Source organism: Microtus ochrogaster, chromosome 4 (assembly GCF_000317375.1).
Source record: "Microtus ochrogaster isolate Prairie Vole_2 chromosome 4, MicOch1.0, whole genome shotgun sequence".
In the NCBI taxonomy this organism is placed as follows: domain Eukaryota; kingdom Metazoa; phylum Chordata; class Mammalia; order Rodentia; family Cricetidae; genus Microtus; species Microtus ochrogaster.
In genome coordinates this window covers 20,346,422-20,355,577 of record NC_022011.1, presented here as the reverse complement: position 1 = coordinate 20,355,577, position 9,156 = coordinate 20,346,422, and the positions used below count along the sequence as shown (strand labels likewise).

General features: G+C 46.1%; 1 protein-coding gene across 1 annotated transcript in view; it reads left to right on the top strand.

The window, feature by feature from the left end:
• Wwp2 (WW domain containing E3 ubiquitin protein ligase 2) overlaps positions 1-9,156 on the top strand; it is a 123,682-nt gene that overhangs the window by 238 nt on the left and 114,288 nt on the right. The gene's annotated exons all lie outside the window — the stretch shown is intronic.

The following is a 9,156-nucleotide window of genomic DNA, read 5'->3' as shown; positions in this document are numbered from 1 at the left end:
GGCTTCCTGTGGGAGGGGCCTGGCGCGCGGTTCCGGCCTCCGAGGAGGGGTGTCCCGGCTCGCGCCCGAGCGGGGTGGGCGCTGGGCCCGGTGGGAGTCGCCAGCTGCTGGAGCTTCCGGAAGGGGGACCCCTGCCTGGGCGCCAGCCGTGCGAAGGAGCCGCGTCTGTGCAGGGGTTCCGACCTCGGCCGGGGGGACTTGCAAGCTCCCTTGGAAGGGGCTGCCTGGGAGTGGGCGTCTGGCTTGTAGGGACAGGGAGAACAATCTGGACGGTGCGGCCTGGACCCCATTCCGAGAGTGGACCCCATTCCGAGGGTCTTCCTTACGTCCTCTTTGAAGAGGATGGCGACCTGAGAGTTTGATTTCGGTCCCGTTCAGTTTTTAAACTTCAGGAGGGATTCCTGAGTCTTGATCGACTGACTCTGGTCACACCCACTTGGCCCTGTTTGCTTAGGGTTTCCACTTGTTGGGAGCCTAGCCCTTCAGATCATCTTTCTTTGAGATGCTCCCGGATCGGCTAATCTTCGAGAACAACAACAAAAAAAAATCAAGACGTGTAGATGCTTTGCTGGGATCATAACATGACTTACAACCCACACTGTTGTCAGCGACCTGGGCCAGCGTTACCTCAACAACGCCTTGACTGCTTAAGTCTTGGACAGTTGAAAAGTGTACCGACACTGCTCTAGACATTCTGTCTGAGGCTTAAATTACGCAGCTTCTTTTACCATGTGACTTCTTATCTTGACCAGCTGTGACTAGGTGGGGTGACACAGAAGTTTCCGTGGTGTTCCTTAGAACTGTGACCTAGATCATATTTTTTTTTTTTGAGGTTAAAATACCCATGTTAAGGTTGTTTATCCTCCAGGCTGAGGCATGAAGTTGCTTGCCTCTAAGTTCCAGGCTAGCCTGGGCTACACTGTTAAGTCCTAAACAAGCAAACGGGCCACCCTCTTTCTCTTTACATTTACTAAACTTTGCAGAAGAGAAATGAGCTTTTTGAATGCGATGAAGGAGTAGGGCTTCAAATGGGACACTGACAGGAGCCAGAACCACAGGTCACTAGGGGAAAGAAAGTACTTCGCATTGGTACATTAAAAGTTGACGGCTTTGGGGTATATGACAAACATTCAAAAGTTAATTTTTGTAGCAGTCTTGAGAAGTCATTTACTCTTAACAGAGAACAAACAGCTAAGAGAGTTTGACTTTAAAAAAAACTAGGTATGTGTGCGCGTGTGTGCGTGCGCGTGTGCGTGTTCCTGTCTGTGTATGTATGTCGTATGTAGGGTGTGGGTGCCCACAGATGGCAGAAGAGAGCATTGGGTTCCTTGAAACTAGAGATACAGGTGGTTGTGAGCCTCTGGAGTTTCGTGCTGGATCTCTGTGAGTTTGAGGCCAGCCTGGTCTACAGAGTGAGTTCCAGGACAACTAGGGCTGGTACACAGAGAAACCCTTCCTCGAAAAACCAAAAAAAAAAGAAGAAGAAGAAAGGAGGAGGAGGAGGAGGAGGAGGAGGAGAAGAAGAAGAAGAAGAAGAGGAGGAGGAGGAAGGAAAGAAAAAGAAAAAGAAAGAAGAAAGAAGAAAAGGCCCTAAATGAATGCTGTAGCTGCTGAGCCATCCTGGCTTGTTATGCTTTCCTTCCTTGTTTACTCATCTTCCTGCTAGACTAAATAATTCAAGGCCAGCAATCCTATTTTATGTGGCTCCCTTAGCTACTAGCTTCTTGCCTGGTATGTTGTGAGTACTCTGTCCGTGTTAGAGAAATAAGGGGGTTTCTAAAGGTCGCACTGCTGTATGTGGTGAAGAAGGGGTTGGACTTAAGTTTTCTGTCTCTTTGGTCAGCAAAGCTAGCTCTGGTCTGTGTTCTTGGTCTACGGGAAAACAAGGAGCCCGAGGGAGGGAAAGGCTTGGGTTGGCTTGTTAATTGCTTTCACTTTGTTTTTTGTTGTCGAGCTTCGCAGCCATAGCCTTCCTTTTTGTAATTTTTTTCTTTTTAGACAGAATCTCTAAAGTTTCCCTGGGTGGCCTCAACCTCCTGTAGCTCAGGCAAGCCTTGAACTTGTGCTTCTCCTGCCCCCGCCTCCTGAGTAACTGGGATTGCAGGCTTGCACCACCAGGTAATCTTTACTAAATGATAGCTTTCCCATCTGCAAAAATCTTATACCAGAATCTCATTTATTCTTATTTATTTATTTATTTATTTATTTATTTATTTATTTAAGACAAAGTTTCGTTAGGTAACCTTGGCTGGCCTAGCACTCACAAAGATCCACCTGCTTCTGCCTCCCAAGTGCTGGAATTAAAGTTGTGTTAAATTAAAATTAAAACTATGTTCAGCCTTTCTTTTGTTTGTTCTTTCTTTCTTTCTTTTTCTTTTTTTGACACTGTGTCTTTTGGCTTTTTGATACAAGGTAAGTTGTAGCCCAGGCTGGCCGCAGACTGGCTATGTTGCTAAGGAAGCAATGATTGGTTGAGTCTCGTCTCTACCTTCCAAGTGCTGGAGTTGCAGGCATTCATTTACCATTGTGTGTGGCCCAACATCTCATTCAAGCCATGATCTGTGGAGGATGCATTGCTCTCCTTCTGTGGATGAAGAAGCTGAGGCTTCCTGAAGTCCTTACTTTAGATTCCAGACTAGTAAATGAATGACGGAGTTGGCTCTCTCCTTCCACCTTGTGGGTCCTGGGAATCCGGCTCCAGCTGTCAGGCTTGGTGGCAAACACCTTTACCTGCTGAGCCGTCTTTTCCACGTAGGTTTTTTTATTTCTAGATCTATTAGGTTTTATTCATAAAAGCAATAAAAGGTTTCATTTAAAAATAGTTTTTAAATATAAAAAGTGTGCTATTAGGGTGGGTATAAGCGGCATATACCTGTAATCCAAGCAGTTGGGAGGCAGAAGCAAGAGAATTGCTCACTGCTACTTTCTTACAGGCATTGTGCTAGAGTTTGGCCATTCGGTATGGAGGCCGCTGGCCACGTAGGACTGTTGAACCCTGGTATAGCCTGTGAATGTCAGATCCATCAGATTTTGAAGATTCAATATGAAAGCTGAAATGTTGCCTTGCCCCCATCCCTCTGAGCCATTGTTTCTCTGTGTAGCTCTTGCTGATCTGGAACTCACTCTGTAGACCAGGCTGGCCTCAGATCCACTTACTTCTGCGTCCTGAGTGCTAGGTTTAAAGGGGTGTGCCACCATTGCTCTGCTTACACTGATGTTTTTATATTCTAGTAAAATCATATAAATGCAATCTATAAATACATGCTACAAATGGTAATATTTTATATTTATTATGTTAAATACAATATAATTAAGTTTCAGTGGGGAACAGTGACTCATACCTATAATCTTAGCACTTTTTTGGGGGGTTGGGAGGCACATTTGCTCAGTGCTCAGGCTAGCCTCAAACTGACACCCCCTTTTGAAGCCTGAGCCTCTTGGGTGCCAGGATTACAGGTGTGCTGGTTCCTGAATAAAGATTCTAAAGAGAAGAAGCCATGGGTCACGTGACTGACTGAGGGTAAAGTGGTGCAGGCTAAGGGATAATAAGCACGATCAAATGCCTGGAAGGAGAAACACTTTTGAAAGGTTTAGGGATCAGCCAGGAACACGGTATGGCTGGAGAAGGGTAAGTGAGTCAGGGGTGGAGAGAATGAATTCACAAGGGTGTTGGTTGTGGGAGGAAATAATTGGGAAGGCCAGGGAAGGCCTTGCAGGCCTTTGTGTGGATGTTGGTTTCCACGGGATGAGTGAGGCATTTGAGCTGAGGAGTGGATACAGTCCATCCTGCCTTTTGGCAGACCCACTGGGATTATTGTGTGGAGGAGAAAGGGAACCAGGGAAGAAGCAGAAAGATGGGTGAGGAGATCATTGCCACACTCGGTGAAAAATGCATTGGGCTAGATTTTGAAGCTCGGCCAGTGGGATTTGTGGATGAGGTGACGGGGATGTGGAATATGGGAGGATGGGAGCAGGCAAAAGTGACTCCAAGTTTTGGGTATGAACAAGTAGAAATGAAGCTGCCATTAAATGGGGACAGGAGCTGGAGATGTGCCCAGCTGGTAGAGTATTCGCCTCATGTGCATAAAGCCTGGGGCATAAACACCTCCTGCACATGTCTGTAATCCCAGTGTTCATGAGGTAGAGACTGGGTTATCCTTTGGGATCAGCCTGGGCTACGTAGGACCCTGACTCAAAAAAAAAAAAAAAAAAGGAGGGGGAGCCTATATTGTAGCCAGGAGTTGGGTTCGGTTTTGTTCACATTCATTGTGCACAGCCTAGTGTAGACCCAAGGGAAGATGCTGGGGCAGTTAGAGGAGTCCCTGGTGTCAAGCAGGGACAGGAGGTCTGTAACCAGGGCTGGAGTTGAGAGTGGACAAGGTCACCCCGAGGGTAGTGTGAACACAGTGCTGCAGGGTTTGAACTTGTGGAGTAAATTTCAGTCCTCTGGAGGCCTGCTAAGTGCTGCTGCTGGTCAGCAGGAACTTGGTCTCTTCTTTTGTCATTTAAAGACCCTTTTTTGTTTTTGCTGCAGGATCTCACTAACTAGTCCTGATTGTCCCGGAACTCACTGTGACCAGGTTGGCCTTGAACTCAGAGATTTCTCTGCCTCTTCTAAATGCTGAGATTAAAGGCCCTTTTAAAAACAACAGGCTTGAGGTTGGAGTAATAGCTCAGCAGCTGAGAATACTGGGTGTTCTTCCAGAGGACCCTGGTTCCCAGGTTCAATGCCCAGCACCCACATGGTGACTCACTACTGTTTGTAATTCCAGTTTCAGGGCACCTGACACCTTCATGCATGCCAGACACCAATGCACATCAACAAAAATGAAACAAATACCAACAAGCTGATAGATTTTATTTTTTTTCAGTAGTTGAGAACTGTTCTGAGATCGGCTCAAGTGCTAACTTCAGGAATTTCTGGCTTTCTGTGTTGACAACCAAGGTTGGAAAAGAAAAAGGCAGGTGGAACGATAAATGGTTTTTCTCTAAAAATTTATTTATTTATTATATATACACTTTCCAGGAGACAGTGCTAGGTCTCATTACAGATGATTGTGAGCTACCATGTGGTTTCTGGGAATTGAACTCAGGACCTCTGGAAGAGCAACCGGTGCTCTTAACCTCCAAGCTATCTCTCCAGCCCCAATACATGGGTTTTTAAAGTTTAAAATACCAACTTTGTCAAACACAAGTTGAACATAGTTCACACACACACACACACATACACACACACACACACACACACAGTCTGCCATCATGTAGATTAAGCATAAATGTAATCTCATACTGACTGGTGAATGACCCTTGGATTTCAGTCTTGGTCTTGGGATCTGATGTTTTTCTCAGTAAGATAGTATATTCATGAGCATCAACTCAAATTGTGATTAGAGCAGTGAGCTGTTAAAAAATGCATTTGTGAAAAAAATACATTTGTGTATTCATTGCGTGTACATGTGTGTTAAGGCACATGTGTGGAGGACACCGTGAGATGGAATTCAGATTCTTAGTGCTGGCAGCAGACACCTTTTCCTGCTGAGCTATCTGAGTAGCCTGGCCCAAGAGAGCTTTTGAGTACCTGCATCACTTAGAACTGTGATGGACTCTGGAATCTCTAAGATCTTGTTCCATTGGATTCCAACTGGAGTCTTTATTATTATTATTATTAAAATTTTCCACCTCCTCCCATGTCCCTCCCCCCTTCCCCTTCCCTGTCCTATGGGAAGTCCAAGGCCCTCCCCGCCCAGCTCCTCCCCGCCCAGCTCCTCCCCGCCCAGCTGCAGTCTTTAGAAGGCTGTGAGCTCCCTGTTCTCACCAGTGCCCTCGGCTTAGAAGAAGTGACTTGCTGGTCACTGCTGGGCAACACCAAGTCTTCACTCAGGGCAGGCCTCTTCCTTTGGTCATGCATGCCTTATCTGTCGTGTTTTTGTTTATCCTGAGATCTGTTTTGTCATCTCTGTTATTATTAGCTGATCATTTTCCTTCCATAATTTTTTTTTTTTTTTTGGTCAGATCTATCGAAATCTTTTTCCATCTTTTTTTTTTTTTTGAGGCAGGGTTTCTCTGTGTAGTCCCCTGGCTGTCCTGGAACTTGCTCTGTAGACCAAACTGATCTTGAACCCAGAGATCTGCCTGCCTCTGCCTCCCTAGTGGTAGGATTCTAGGATTAAAGGTGTGCATCACCATGCCCAGGCTCCTGTTGCTTCCTAACTAGCTGGGTATTCCACTGCATGGCTGCTGACATCATCTATGATGTCATGGGAACAGCAGCCATCCACATTGCAGCCCACAGTATCTCAATAGTTCCAGAACGTTCTCTAGCTAAAGATTGGTGCTGCATCTGTGGGCCAGTGTTAACAGTCACATCAGAAGTGATGCTTCAGCTGTGTTTAATGTTCTCTTTCTTTCTTTCTTTCTTTCTTTCTTTCTTTCTTTCTTTATTTATTTATTTATTTATTTATTTATTATGTATACAGTAGTCTGTCTGTGTGTATGTCTGCAGGCCAGAAATGGGCACCAGTTCTCATTACAGATGGTTGTAAGCCACCATGTGGTTGCCGGGAATTGAACTCAGGACCTTTGGAAGAGCAGACAATGCTCTTAACCACTGAGCCATCTCTCCAGCCCCCTGTTGTTCTGTTTCTTGATGGCTCCTTGAGAGCTTGTCTACTCCAAGCCGTCAGTCTCACCACCACCCTCAGACCTTTCCCATGACCAGCTGCCTTGGCAGTGCCGTCTCCTGCATTGTTTTGGAGACAGATCCAGGGCACTGATGTTGGGTGGATGTGGTGCTGGTCTTATCTCCAGTGTACCTCAGGCACACCACTTTGGTCTCCTTCGGGCTGAACTTGGACTGCATGGTGGAGGCAGCTGGTGCTGGTAGCCTCTCCTCTCCAATTGTTACCTGCGAGTTGGCAAAGTCTTCCAATTTTGATTGCTTTTCTATTTGGGCCTCTGGTGAATGGAAGGCAGTTCAGTGCTAGATGGTGGGAAGAGGCCGAGAAAGAAGCCTGTGTGTGTGGAAAGATCTAGACGAGCTTGAGCACAGGAAGGGAGGAGAGGTCTTTGGGATAGACTCTGCTCTTTTATGTCTTTCAGAAAAGCAACAGAGTTGGCCTTTCCTTATAAATAAGCCTGTTTCTCTCGTGTTTAGGGTGCTAGGAATTGAACCTGGGGCCTTGTGCTATCAGGCCTGCTTATTACCTCTGAGCTATGCCCCAGTGCTGCTTCACCATTTTTATCCCTCAAGATGGTCTCAGCTTTTCAGTCTGCTCTGAACTCACTGTTGTAGCATAGGCTAGCCCTGAACTTGTGATTCTTCTGCTTGAGCCCAAGGTTATAGGCCTGTCTTTCTTTTCCTTCTCCTTCTCCTCATTCTCCTCCTCCTCTTTTTCTTCTTCGTGTGTGTGTGTGTGTGTGTGTGTGTGTGTGTGTGTGTACGCGTGCACACACACGCGTGCTCATGCATGTGTTGTTTTTTGGAAGTACAGGGTATGAACCTAGAGCTTCATGTGTGCCAGACAAGAGCTCTGCCAGTGAGCTACTACTCCAGTACACCCCTCCTCCTTTTTTTCTCTCTTTTATCTTTTTGAGACAAGGTCTTACCATGTATCCCTGACTGGCCCAGAACTCTCTGTGTAACTCAGGCTAACCTTGAACTGACAGAGATCTACCTACCTCTGCCTCCCTAGTACTGGAATTAAAGGAGTCTTTTCTTTTTATTTTTTTGAGACAGGGTCTCAAATTTACTGTGTAACTATCGCTGGCCTTAAAATCCTGATCCATCTGTCCCTACCTCCTGAATGCTGAGCTTCAAAGATCTCTCCCTTCCTCCCTCCCTCCCTCCCTCCCTCCCTTCTTCCTCCCCTCTCTTTCTCTCTCTCTCCCGTTGCAGCATGTAGCCAAGAATAACTAGAACTTTCCCCTGGAGTAACAGAGGATGGTACTGATGTCCCTTTCTGGCGTAGAGGACAGCACTGACATCCCTTTGGCATGGAGGATGGCACTGGCATCCCTTTCTGGTATTTGCGTGCACACAAGTACATGTGCCTACACACACAAGTAAAAAAAAAAACCCTAGCACAGCAAAAATGCCTGTCAAGACTCAGGAGGAGGAGAAGTTCAGAGATAGAATGGCATTTTATTTATTTACTTAGAAATTGGGTAAATCTGCCCAAACTAGTAAAGGAAAGAAGTTTTGATGTCTTCCCCACCTATCACTGGCCCATTACTGTCTTCGGGGGTGAAGTTCTTGGCCTACCCAGCCCTCAGTGGTATTTAACCACCAGTCTCCCTCCTCCCTGTCTGCCTTGGGCTCATAGGTAGCTCCATTTTCCTGACTTTTTTTCTTTCTTCTCCCTCCTCCTTTCCTCTCTCCTACTCTGTCTTTCTGATTGTATGTAAACACTTCCTCATTACTAGCTAGAAAAAGTTGTTAGTCATCCCTGTGTATCTGAATCAGAAGCTGAACTCATTCTGTGTGCAAGTTTTCCTGTCATGTGCATTGGAACTATGAACCTGGCACAGTACTCAACTCCTGTTGATGGTGAGGCCCTGCGACAAGCCAATAGGTTCTAACTACTTGAGGACCAGTGTCTCTTATTTATGTATTCATTTTGCATAGAGTTTTGCGGTATAGCCCAGGCTAGCCTCAATCTCTGGCATCTGTCTCAGCCTCCTGTGTGGAAGGTTTACTGGTGTGAGTCAACACTCAGCACACTGACTTCCGTCTTCACTTCCTGGTTGTGGTTATTTTCCTTTATATGTACACTGGGCAGGTTTTACAGTCTGCATAGCTTACTTTGTAATGGGCAGGTGGGACCTGGCTAATTGGATATGAAACTACAGACAAAGCTCACATAATAACAGAGACCAGTGTTCATAAATGGTGGGCTATAATTACAAATGGCTGGTGAGAGAAGGTGATGATGGATTTGGGGGCCCTTATTTCCCCTACATTCACAGCTGCCTTTGCTCTTTCTGGACTTTCTTTAGCATTCATCCTTGATTTTGTTTTGGGGCACTTAGTTGTAGCTCAAGATACTTAGTCTTTCTCTTCCTTAGCAAAGTCATGTGCGGGCTCCAAGTTTCATTGAGTTTGGAACACAGCCCTAAGCTCAGGAGAACAAGCTGGTTCAAAAGCTCCCCTTCAGTTGC